Below are 13,481 nucleotides of genomic sequence, written 5' to 3'. Positions count from 1 at the left end.
AGAATTGGAATGGAATGAGGGTTTATAATTGCACATATTTATAATCTTTTTTTAAAAAGAATATAGTGTGTATTATAAGAATGTACTAAGCAGAATTCGATTGGAAGTTATGTATTATGTATTATATTGAAGGTCATAACCTTGAGGTATATATTGAAGTTTAAATAAGAGTTGAATGGATGTAATTAAAAGATATAAAGGTGTCATACTCCAATTAGTAACTACAGGAGAAAATTTGTTTAATGAGAAAAGATAATATGAAATTGAAACAGAACAGACAAAAGTATAAATATAATGATTTGAATTGAGATGAGATAATCAAAATAAAATTGAGAAAATTAAAAGAGGGGAAAAACTATATAGAAGATGTAGAATAGTATAAGATATGGAATAGAACACAAAAAGGAGCATGAAATTGAGTTTTGTGTCTGTATAAAGAAGTTCTACCGGGGACCATGCTATTTTCAAAAAAGATGTTTTATTTGTATTTTGTATGTGTGAAAACCCAAATAAAACTTTATTTTAAAAAAGAGCCATTTTTTTCTGTCCTCAGCACAAAGTCCAGAACCAGTTTCCAAGTAGAAACAGCACTGGATATCTTTTCTTCTTTAATTAAAAGCCAGTTTTGCCAATTTTGCTCCATCACTCCTTCCATCCTTTCTCCTGTTGTGGAGATTGATGTACCCTTCATTTCTGTGCATATACAATTCTCTTTGCAGTTCAACACATTCAATAACACAGTTCCAATTCCGAGTTTATCCAAATGCTGATAATAATTCATGCCTCTAAATAGTCTGCATTTTACCAGTATCATGACTCTGTAATTCTATCATTAAAGGATATAGTTCAAAATTTATGGAAGAGACCATTCTTATTCTGTGGATTGTTTCCTCTGCATACAACTGAATTTTACATATTACCACATGCTGTATTTTTATTATTGTTATTATTATTATTTGAAGTGAATGTTCATGTGTCTCATTCTTTACTTCATAATGGTTCCTATTTCTGATTAAATAGTCTTTGGTCCACACTGCTTCTGTAAGAAAGAGTTCATCTTTGTGGCTCTGTCACAAAGAACTACGGTACTTTATAAAAAATCTAAAAGCCTCTCTCTGGCAATATCTTCTGTTCCAGATGAAAAGGGCAGGGAAGTTAGGAAAAAGAATTACATCAGCTTTAAGTGCTCATAAATTTATAATTAGTTCTATAAAAGACAGTCTTTATGAACAGAGACTGAGAAAACGCCCAAGAAACATATCCTGAAGGGATATAAATTAATGCAACAGGTTAGTTGCTGCACAAAATATTATTTCAAATGGTTATTTCTATAGGGTGGATATGGCTAACAATATAGTTGTGTCCACTGTAAATTGTGTACAATGTAGTGTACTCCCTATTTAGAAGAGTAAAAATAACATGGTGCCAGCTGTGACAGCTTTCTTTTTCCCTTTCTGTTCATAGAATAGGTAATTCCAGGCCCTAATAGATAAGAAAGCCAGTAAAATTGGAGTTAGCTTGCTGGTTTCTCCTCCTCCTATTCATGGGGTAATTAGTTCTAACAAATAGTTGGGGTTGGGGATTTATCATTTGGTCAATTCAACCACCTCGCACCACCTCCAGAGAGGTGGTAGAGACGATTTGAATCAGTTGGCCCCACCCACACCCGCCTTCTTCCTTTTAGAGACTGAGTACCACCAAGCCACACCCTCCAAGCCACGCCCAAAGAGCCAGTAGGGGAAAAATTTGAATTTCACCTCTTCCTAATGAGAAAGGAAAGGAAGGAAACATAATAAACAGTTAAAGGAAAGGTCTGTCCTTATTAGAGTAAGAGCTTAAATCTGAGTGGGGCTTTCTATTTTTTTGTGCTTTTTTCTTTATTTTCTGCACCTTTTATTTCTTCTTTTTCAGCTTGTATTAGTTTTTATTATTGTAATCATCATAAAATTCCTATAGAAAAAGCACATGTACACATTCAATAATTAAAATATATTGTTGAAAGTATAACAGATATTTTACTTCTTTTAATTCCATATCAAATCCAAGCACAGATTTATTTATTATCTGATCCATTGAGCCTCCTTTTTGGAATCCCTCAATTCTTCCCCCTGCCCTGGACTTGGGTCTTCAAGTTTCAGAAGCAAAGCAATGGGAAGTAAAGAATTATTATTATGATGGTTGGTTGCACATTCAGCCAGTTGGTTAGATTAGATTTGTCATTTTTTTATCCACTATTGATGTCCTTTCCATGGGCCTAGGAGAAACAGATGCTGTTAAATAATATCAAAGATATTGTTGCAGGATATAAGCAGTTCCTAGTAAGGCTGCCTTTTGCAATTGACTGATGGTAATTTTGTCAATGCCAATAGTGTTCAAGTGGTGCTCCATATATTTTGGGAGTCCATTCAAGGATCATATTATTTCTGTATTGGTACTATTTCTGCTTTCTTTTGCCATAGTCGTTCTATTTGCAGGTCTTTATATTTTGTGATTTTCTCCATTTCTTTCTATTCGATTCTGACTTTCTCCAGATATAATTATATTCACTATCCAGTCTCCCCTCCTTTTTTTTAATGATAAGTTTGGGGGGGTTATGTGGCAGATGTCTGTCTGTTTGGATTATTATGATTATTATTTTGTTAATAATTTAATAAAAACTAAAAAAGTATATACTCTTATTTTAGGTATAATACACCTAAGAAAAAATAATATCAACAATAACCAAATTTCTCAAAATCTAGAAAAACAAAGAAGAAAAATTCTGGTCATTTAGTTGATGGCATCAAATCATTGTTCTGCCTTTTGCAAGCTCTCTAGTAGCTAGTAAATCAAAGTGAAGGGAAGCAAAGCAAAGCTTTGTATTTTCCAGTGTACCCCCATGCTTTCTGAGAAACTTAGTATTGGTAATTTGATTGAGGGTGATCTAAATAATTACTTGACACTGAGTTGAGTTCATAGAGAATTTTCAGTTTATAGCCCCTAATGTCTTCATGATATGAAACCTGGCCATCCAACACAATGCTTTAGAGTCACATGGAGGAGCAATATGTTGCTGAGTTAACTCAGTGGTAAAAGTGGAGCTGTTCCCAGGTAGCAGAGGGACACTGCTATATTAGCTGAGCAAAGGCTAAGTGAAAGCAAAGAAGGGTGGGAGGGGGGATGGGAGGGGGATCCTGGACTGCTCGACACTATAAACAGATGGACAGTGATAAGAGATGAAAGGGTAACTGTTGCCAACCAAAATATCATAGTTATTTTGAGTTCCTGCCTGGACAATCCAAGCTAGCTAGCCTTCTGTGGCACAAGAGGACAAAGAGACAAAGTGCTATGATCTGGTGAAAGAAGAACCCATAATATTAAGACTAAAATGAAGCTCAAAGCTCTGACTTGCAGCATATTCCAAGGAAGGAGGAGAATCTTAACCCTTAATAAACAGTATTTTTATCTTACGTGTTAAAAATATACAGTGTATGCATGTTATGCAGTCCATGTTTATATAACAGAGAAGGGGACATTATCTTTTAAGATGGGATTGCACAATCATATATTTTTTATAAGGGTGTCCATATTACAAAACAAAACTGGCATGATTCATTAGGACTTATATTGTTTCTTTAAAAAATTGCAAAAGGTCGTTGTAACTAATCAATTGATTAGGCATTGTACCTCAACTTTAGAAATGTCAGATATTATATCTTAGAATTAAAGTGTATGATTTGAAAGAAATTCATGAAATAGAAATAAAACTAACATGTAACTACCGGTAGATATATCAATATTTTATGTATTTCTAATGCCTCTTAATAAAAACATTTGTTTCATGAATTGTATGGAAATGCAATTATACTTGTTTGGATTTTGCAATTGTTCACTAGCATAAATGTTAATCATGGTAGCATTGTGATAATTGTTTTCAGTTATTCAATAGCAGTCACATATTGGATAACATCACGGGGATTGTTTAGGATTAAGTTCTCCTTTGGTTAAATTTGTGCCTAATCAGGAAATAGTCATTTAAAATATGAACCAATTTTGTCTTTTTTTCACAAGCAGAAGAATGCAATTCAGTGTTATTTTATTATAGGCTTTAGCCAGCAAATTAAAAAAAAACACAAGAAAAAAACACCGAATAGTTTTTTACAGCAATTAATCTTATTTTCCACTGTGTATTCCCGGCTGGAATCCTTATGCTAAATAACTCTGCAACATTGTACTTTGCCTGAAAAAAACTTACCAGCAACTAGAATATATTTGATTAAGTGGACATTGCTGCTACAAGGGGTGCAGTATTGCATAAAATTTATAGTGTGAAAAACATCTGCAATCAATTCTACCTCTTATGAACCACAGACATACTTGTATTGTGATATTTGTCCCTGTAACAACAACAAATGGAGTTTGTAACAGCAACAAATGGAGGTTGTTACAGCAAGCACAAGTAAAGATAACATTTGTAAAGCTGGTGAAAAGAACTGTCCTACTTCCAAATAATTCTGGGTATTCTTAACACACACACACAGTTGTACAGCAACCTCAAAAAAATCTCAAACTGAGCTCATACTTAACTACTCATGCCTTTTCTTTCTATTACTACCTTGAAAACAGTTTTCAGGACAAAGGATTCCCAGTATTTCAGAAGATTTCTAATTTCTGCTTTTGATCTGGCAATATGATATCACAACCAGTTTGGATAACTTTAATGTTAATCTTTGCTATTGAACTAAATCCAATTCTGATTCTATAGATATAGTTTTCTGCTATTTCCTTAGCTGTTCCCCCCACTTTAGTTTGGTCTATGTACTTGCTAGTCCATGATAAAATGTTTGAATCATCTCTATGGCTCAGGATCATTCCTAATGCCTATGGTTCAGCTCTTTCTGATTTGGATGCCATCCATGTAGTCACAGCTTCTTTGATGTTCCTAATGCCCTGATTCCCACCATTAATGCATATCCTCCTCCTCCCACCTCTACCCACCCATCACTTCCTTGCTCTTCTGGTTGGTCCCATCCATTCTCATCCCTATCGCTGCTTGATCGGATGACTTTCCGTTCCCTCCCAGCATATGCCTACTACTCCATCCCCAGCCCAGCTGTTTGGATTTGGACTTGCCGAGACCCAGCCTCCAAATTCTGATCCGATCCATCTTGCTGCTACCCCATGTCTCCCTGTGATCCCCCAAATTGCTCCCCGACTCGGGGAGGGGTGGGGTTGGGTGGGCTCTCCGCCTTTGAAGGAGCCTTTGGGAGGCGCTAGGACCCAACCTTCCGGCGGTCCAGCTTGACTCAGGCGGGGCAGTCTGTGACGTGGTTTACCGACGGGTTAGCAGGCGCTGCTCCGGAGCTACCTGAACTAAAGCGCCGCAGGACAGGAGCTGCCACAACCCACAGCGCGCACCGGGACTGGCCGACCGTCTGAGCCTGCAACTGGAACCCGGGTTCGGCCGTCGCCGCCACAAGTCAGAACAAGGGTGCAGCACGATTCCCAGGTAGCTACTCGCAAAGAGGAGATGCTGGGTTTGGGGTCCTCGGGGTGGAGCGGGGAAGGGCGTGGGGGGGGAATTGGATGGTCAGGTCGGGATGTCGCCGAGCCGGTCTCGCAGGTGGCACCAAGCGCGCGAAATCCCCCCTCCTCCCCTCCCCTCCCGCGTGCGCCTCAGGCCATTGTGGGCTACAGGTGTGGGGGCAGCCGGCGTACGTGCTGAGCGCCGCGTGGGCGCGCATGAGTATTAAGGCTGGGTGGAAAACAAGGAGGGCGGTGGGACCCCGCGCGCATTTCTCCGGTTCCCGCGAAGAGTTGGTTCAGTTCAGCTCAGCTCTCGGCAGCGGCGAGGGATGCTGAGCGGGGAAAGGAGGGAGGCGGCGGCCCCCAGAGCAGGAGAAAGGCGGGAGGAGTCGGGGGAGAAAGAGCTGCTGGGGCTTCCCGTGCGTCTCGAGCGCTCCATAGCGTCGAATCCTCCAGCATCTCGTTTCCCGCTTCGTGGCCCCCTCGCCCTCATGCCCCAAGTCCTAATCGTCTTCGGGATTGCCGAGCGGTCGCTCTTCTCTTGCTGGCTCCGAAGGAGCCGCCCTGCCTCCTGCTAGCAAGGGGCGACGTAGCTACGCCGAGCTGATTCTCCCCGCCGGATCAGTCCATTCTCTTCTCTTCTTTTCTCTTTCTTCCCACGCGCAACCTTGGCCCGGAGGACGTGCTGTGGGGAAGAGGCGCTCTCAGCTCTTCCCCTGTTCTTTCTGCTTCCCCACCCCCATCGGCTTTTCCTGCGAGGTAGACAGGCTCACGTATGACCCGGGAAGAGCTTTCCTCGGGTCGAGACAGGCACCTGAAGGAGCCCACCTGTGCCCCCCGGGGATCGCTAAAAGGAGACGGTGGAAGTGCAGTGGGGAGAGAGAGAGACAGTTGGGCACGAGGCCAAGGCCTGGACTGTCCCTATTTTGTATGATCCCTCTTTGGGAAATGCATTTGTCTCAGAAGCCATTTCATGGTGCTGTGCCTTCCAGTTTAAAGGGTGGTACTGGAAAAAGTTCCTTGCCTTTATGGTCTTTTCTTGACTTTGGGGATGGATCCTACCACAATAGTCAAAGGTTCAGAATCTCTCTCCCACATCTGGATCATTATGTTTGGACAAGTTTACTTTTGTCTATATCTTTTTAATGGTTAAAAAACCTTTTCTGTTTTTTTCTGTTTTTTTTTTGTTTTGTTAATTTATCTCTAGGATATTTTTCTGTTTAATTCTCCTGTATTCACTTTAGTGCTGATTGTCCTTTCCATTCAGTAATCAGGTCTCAGTTACTGGCTTCTTCTAATCTAGTAGTGTGTTGTTGTTTTTTAAACAGAACTAGGCTACATGCCTAATACTGAAATACCATGAGGAAAAACTGTCTGAATCCCATGGACAAAATTAATATATTTACATTTCACCTATATTTTTAGGCTAGATTAATTTACTTGTCAATTGGCTTATGTTATTGGCTTATTCTATCTTGTGTGGAATTGTGGAGTTGATGCTTATTAAATATAAAATCTAACAAGGGAGGTGTATTAGTAAGTATTTGTCACATTAGATTTTAGCTTTACACTAACACTAATTAGTTGGTTTGCAGCCAAATCCTCTAATATATGTTCACTTAGAAATCAAAGGAGTTTGATGAGCATTTCCAAATAATTATTTGAAGGTTGCAGAAGTACCATTTGAAATGCAATGCTGAACAGAATTTTGAGAAAATAGACATATTTCTGGAGTGTCTCGGAATGTTTAAGATCATTATTTGTCAATAACTTTGGAAGTTTCTTTCCTAAATTGTGAGTAGTAGATCATATCCACTATTCTAATAACATTAGAAGTGGAGAAGAAGTATGACCATATATTACAATTGGTACTGGTGTTTCTTTCAATGGCATGGTACCTGAAATCATGGGTTTGGGTCTTTTCAGTTTCTATGTCCCTTGACACTGTCTGCTCTTTCTGAAGGGTAAATTCTCAAGATGTACAGCTGCACAACTTATGACTCAGTCTAAAGTCCTCTTCTGCACTGAGGGTTGCCAGTAAAGTGACACTCTCAACAGATCTCTAGTGGCATTCGGTTCTCCCCATGAGTTTCTTTTGGATCAGGCAAATGTTTTTACACGTGAGTAACTGCAATACCTATGAAATGCAATCCATTAGGTCCAGGATGAACACTGACCTTCAGGCCTTATTTTACATTTGCACCCAGAACAGTTAATGATGACTATGAAATGAGCCTGTTACTATCATATTGTGGCCTCTGGGATTTAATGTTTAATCTGCAGAACCAATAGCTTTTTTAAAAATAGCATGACATATACAGCCCTGGTTCTGACATAGCAATTTTTTTTATTTGATGTTTTAAATATCCTATTGCAAAGCCAGGAAAATAGGGAATTGCTTTCTAGTTAATCTAATGCATCAGTCTGTTCCCTGATAGCAACCACTGGAGCCTTTAAAACTTGCTACATTTTAAAAAAAATATATCAAAAAAAGCGAAATACATAAAATACACATTTTAGCAGCGGCCAGATTAGCCTTCGTCCAATGTTGGAAGCAGCCTCAGGTTCCATCAGAGGAAACGATCATTCAAAAAATCTCAAGTTGTGCAGAAATGGACAAACTAACTTTGGCACTAAAAAACAAAGACACTTCAATATACTACAATAGCTGGAACTGCTGGTACAAATGGATTGACCAAAGATAGATTTTACACTATAAGGCAAAAGAGGATAGGATAAACCTATAGCAGTGATATAGAGATATATGTAAAGATTAGGTGTGTGTATATGGCATAAATTAAGGGTTATGGGGAAAAAAAGAGATCTTACAAACTGTTGAAGATGAGAATGTTTTTAATTGCTTTCTATCCTTTCTATTTTCTTCTCTTTCTTTTTTTTCTTTCATTTGTGTATGTGTTGTTGGTTTGTTTTAATTGTAAAATTAATAAAATTTATAAAAAAAATAAAACTTGCTACAGACCTTTTCTCTCTCTGTCTATTAGAATAGAAAAACCTTCAGGAATTATTCAGGAAGGCTAAGCTTCTAAATTCTAGGATGGTATGGTGATCTGGCAGCTCAGCATGTCTTAGAATTTTGAGTATAGTATGTGCGTGCATAGAATGCATGCTCAGAAATGATACTGCTTTTTTTATTGGATAACCTTTGTAGATTCCTATTATTAGTTTTCAGCCATTCTAGAAGAAGGATCAGAAATGGCAGTTGGAATAGGGCAACTGGATAAAGTGCCAGTACGATAAGAAAATTCTTACAATGGGCTAAACTCTGCATTTCATAATCAACCCCTTTAGCAAGTTTGGGAAGGGACACAGTACACATAGTACTGTGGTAAAACATCACATACTGTGCTTTCAGTTCCAACCAGATTTTATGTGGCTTAATCATTCAGTCACAGATAACACACTTTTAATTAAGCTGCCATTAAGCTCCCATTCCCTTAAATTAGAATTAAAATATTTAAACCCCAGCTTACTGACTGCACTTTTACTATAGATTGAAACTCCAGGGGTGCAAAGGGTATATGCCAAAATGTGACACTGACATACTGATTATTAACATTCCATGGTAATTCCACATTTTGGTAAGTTAATATTTGTGTGTTTTTTTTAAACCAGTTTTATTGATTTTCAAAGACAATACACAAACAAAACATACAAACATAGAACATCTTTTCTGAAAGCTGCTTGGTCTCGGGTTACATCTCTTCGTACAGACACAAATTCAAATTCATATTCATTTTATATAACATTCCATATCTTATTACCACTTTCAATTTTCTATATAACTTCTCACCTCTTTTAACTTTCTCAATTTTATTTTATTTATCTCATCTCAGTTCAAATCATAATACTCATTATTCTTTGTCTGTTCTATTTCCAGCTATCCATTTATCTTTTCTCTTTAAACCAAAGTTTCTCCTGTACACTGATTGGAGTATGACGCCTTTAACTCTTTCCCCTAAATTTATAACACTTAATATAATACATAACTTCCATTGGGATTCTGTTTGGTACATTCTAGAATTACACACTATATTTAAAAAAAAGGAAAAAATTATAAATATATAATACAATTAAAACAACAATCCATACCAATTCAATTCTATCATCATATATTAATATTAATTTAAATCTTAATGTTTTACCCATTACTTTTCAGATAAGTATCCTACTTCTATGAGAACATTTATAAACTTTCCATAGTTAATTTCTCCCCACTTCACTTATATTTTATAAAACATTAGGTAATTAAAATGTTCCCATTCCTTCCTAATTGAATTCTCTCATTTATTTCATTTCATTTATTTTATTCACAATTTTATTCTCTAAAGTTACACAATGTTTTTTATAAAGAAGAAAGAAAAAAGGAAATTATAGGTATATGATGTAATTAAGACAGCTATTAATGCCAATACAGATCCAATCATTAATATTAATATTCATTTATATCTTAAACACTTTACACGTTACTTTTCAATTAAATATCCTACTTTTATGGGAACACTTATACTTTCCATAATTATTTCCCCCCCACATCACATATTTTAAATCGTTATTTCATTAAAATGTTCCCATTTCTCCTACTTCAATTCTCTCATTTATTTCATTACCTTCTTTTTCCTCACAAAAATTTCACTAAATTACACTAAGTATTTTATCCCATTTTTGATTACATATTACTTCCAATTTTCTAACATTATTTCTAAATGCAAATATAAGAATACAATCTAGTGTACCTTTACAGAATCCCTTTTTCAATTAAATTTACCCATTGTCTCTAAAAGAATTTTGTTTCTTTACATCTTGCTCCCCACCATTGAGGCTTCTCATCCCTTCCATTCTCCCTTGCTTATTCTTCTCCTTGCCCTTTTTACCCCCTTGTCTCTCCACCTCCCTTTTCTTCTTCTGCTTTTCCCCTTTCTGTTGTTTTCTAACATTATATCCACTTTTCACCTTATTTTTCTCTTTTTGGGTTGTTTTTCCAAGTCTTAAAGTCCCCTTTTTCTTTTCCTCCTTCTCCTTTCCTTCCCCAAATAAAGTCACGTTCATCAAAGATGGCTTCTTCTTTATCCCAATCATCTTGTTGCGCAGTCAGTTTTTCATAAGTACAAACCGCCATTTCTAAAAATTGAAAAAGAGTGCCAAGAGAGTCTTTCCCTTCTTGTTCTTCTTTTTTGTATTTTTGGTATTCAATTTTCAAATCATTCAGTAGTAATGTCATTGTAAAGAGAAAAAGATTTTCCAAAACAACCACCCAAGTGCTTTTAATCAAAGGTAGTTCCCAAAAGTTCCAAAATCACCAAACAATCCAAATAAGCTGTTTCTTTTAATACTTTCTTCTTTCTTCCCTTTCTCTTTCTGGGGTTACTGTTTAGTCACAAAGTTCCAGTGGACCACCAAACTCATAATTTTAAATCCCAGGGACCACTAACCGGTTCTGTGGGTGTGGCCTAATTTGTGGGTATGGCTTGATGTTCATGTGACTGGCTGGGCATGGCTTGTATGTAAATATTATAAATATTTATATAAATATTGACCTTTTTATAAAAACCAGCAACTTTTACCCAAAATCAGGCAAAGCAGGCAGGCAGATTGAATTGCTCACAGAATCACAGATTCATTCAGAGATCTATCTATCTGCCATTGGCTAACTCAGTCCGTCACATAAAATTTGCTTGCAAGCAAACTCACAAAATTAACTCGCAATACACCATGTATGTAAATATTGAATTTTTTATAAAAAAAGAACAACTTTTACCCCAAATCAGGCAGAGCAGAAAGGCAGATTGAGTTGCTCACAGAATCATTCAGTGATTATCTACCATTGGCTACCTGAGTCTGTCACATAAAATTTGCTTGCCGTGAGTCTGCACTGAATAACAGAACCTTCAGTCCTAAGGGAGGTTTGGCTGTGCTTAAAAGCAGAGCCGAAGATCTAAAGACTAGCTAGAAAGCAAGAAATCCAACCATTTCCTGCTTCCTAGCTAATCTAAATCTCCTGGCACAGCAGAACAGATGATGGTCAGAAAAAGGAAAAATAGCAGTTTAGCAGGCAAGTTTACCGGGTAAGGAGTGAGTGGGTGGGGAGGGTTCCTGCAGGCCATGTGGGCAGCACAGCCTTGTGTTTTTGCGCAGCCTGGATTAATTGCTTTTGGGGGGTGCTCTGGGGGTGAGATTTCTCTGCGGCGGCCCACCAGTTGGTGACTGCTGTAATAGATGAGTCATTATTTCTCTGGAATATATTATCCTTTTGTTTGGTGCCAATAAAGTGTTGATGGGGATCCCTGACACTGGGGAGAACACTTAAAAACATGACACTATCACTGAGAAAACTGTTTTCAGAACAGGAAATTTTTATTATAGTGTGTATATATTTAAATGCTTTTTGAAAATTTAGAATAGTAATATCCATCTGTCTGTCCATGCATTTCACCCCTCCATCCTTTGGATACAGTTTGTTTTTCATGGTAATTTCTTTGGTATTTATGTTAAAATTACCACATTTCCTGCAGTGGTTTGAGTAGAGGGAAGTTATTGCAGAGTAGAACTAGTGAAAGCAGAGAAGAAAAGGTTATGGGAACCATCGGCTTCCTTCAAAGGAGAAATGGGATATTTAAAAAGCAACAACACTGATACTAACTATGCAGTATCAGAAAGGAAACAATTTCTGCTTAAATGATAAAAGTGGCAGAGTTGAATGTTTTGGTGAGCTGTGTCCTAAAAAAATCAGATGTCTGTCTTCTTAAAAAGACTTCAGTTTGAATTCTGTTACTAGAATAAAAGCTGACTCTGTTAGTCAGAAAATGAAATACACGAACTAAGAATAAAGTTGTCAAGATAATGTCAGAGAAAACAGTACCCCAATGTCAAGCTAAAGTGGAACGGCTATTGTGACAGCAGTAACAGCAACATTATGCAATTGTATGCCTTGCAAGAGACTTGCAAGAGTGAGAACTAACTTGCTACCCTTTTATACGCCTACTTTGGTGGTTAAGATAAATAGATGATAAAAGATAGATAGATGGATGAATGAACTGTGTGCAAATTTCCTGCATATGTACATTCTGCTCTCTCCATTACAGTTTCCTGTTGTCTTTTTATAGTGGTATTACAGACAGTGAGTGCTTATATTTTTAACAAGTTGCCTGGAGTTTGTTTTAGTGTTTGCTGTTATAGTAATCATAGTAATTTTGAGAAAATACTACATCTATATTGTATACATTGAACATTTCTGCAATAAAATTTTCTTAAGAAGATTTTGTCTTTACTATATCTGTCTTGCTAAGCCTTTTATATAGGAAGATGTTCCTTCCTTTTGTATCTTCTCCTAAAAGGTTATTGATTGTACAAGTGGCTGAGAAGGATGAGAAAATTCACAATTCATCTCTGCCCATGGAAACCTTTGATTGAAAGAGCCAGAATTTGCAAAGGCACCTTAGAACTTATTTTGGCAGACAGTTCTAGAGGTGTGAGGAAATAAAAGGCAGAAGTGTTTTAAGTGAGAGGAAATCTAAGAACATGCAAGAAGACAAATTTGGTTGATAAATTTAGATCCTCGTTAAAAGTATTTGTTCTCAATAGAACAAACAGGGACTTACAACACTATGTTGCAGTGTTTCTGAATCTTCTAACAGAGCCAGAAGCTTAAGCTTATAGGTGTTACTGTTCAGTGTGTAAGAGGAAACATTAAAAACTTGAAACGTTTTCCTGCTGTATTTTACAACTCTAAAGAGCTTAGATTTCAGAGCTGCCTTTCAAGCAACTGAATTGGGGTGCCATTAAAGTGCATGTGATGTTCATTGTTACATTCTTTCTATGAGTACAGGATGAATCACTGGGAGAGGGGCTTCTATCTCAGGTGCCAATGTGGGTAGCAAATTTGAGGCAGTGGGTTTCTTTGATGTGTACATTTGCATATGTTTCTTTTGGGAAGAGGGAAGTGATCTGAAGTGAAAGAT

The 13,481-nt window shown here is 37.3% G+C and overlaps 1 protein-coding gene and 1 long non-coding RNA gene across 3 annotated transcripts in view; one reads left to right on the top strand and one right to left on the bottom strand.

The window, feature by feature from the left end:
* Nucleotides 1-3,421: 3,421 nt before the first annotated feature.
* On the bottom strand, nucleotides 3,422-6,365 carry LOC148132201 (uncharacterized). The gene is made up of 2 exons (XR_015747687.1): nucleotides 6,279-6,365; nucleotides 3,422-6,230 (listed from the first exon to the last, which is right to left on the bottom strand). It is a non-coding gene; the product is annotated as an uncharacterized LOC148132201 (long non-coding RNA).
* The window catches only part of SLC16A3 (solute carrier family 16 member 3), a 36,012-nt gene continuing 27,822 nt past the window's right edge, over nucleotides 5,292-13,481 (top strand). The window contains exon 1 of one of the 2 annotated variants that reach the window (XM_026667355.2): nucleotides 5,292-5,488. The gene's annotated coding sequence lies outside the window, so the exon portion shown is untranslated. The remainder of the gene's footprint in view (nucleotides 5,489-13,481) is intronic. The other variant, XM_026667354.2, reaches the window with a different exon arrangement.

The sequence above is a fragment of the Notechis scutatus genome, chromosome 2 (genome assembly GCF_049901735.1).
Source record: "Notechis scutatus isolate UNSWTSFEM ecotype Mainland chromosome 2, rNotScu1.2, whole genome shotgun sequence".
Classification (NCBI taxonomy): domain Eukaryota; kingdom Metazoa; phylum Chordata; class Lepidosauria; order Squamata; family Elapidae; genus Notechis; species Notechis scutatus.
The sequence above is the reverse complement of the archived record's forward strand: the minus strand, read 5'-3'. Positions and strand labels throughout refer to the sequence as shown.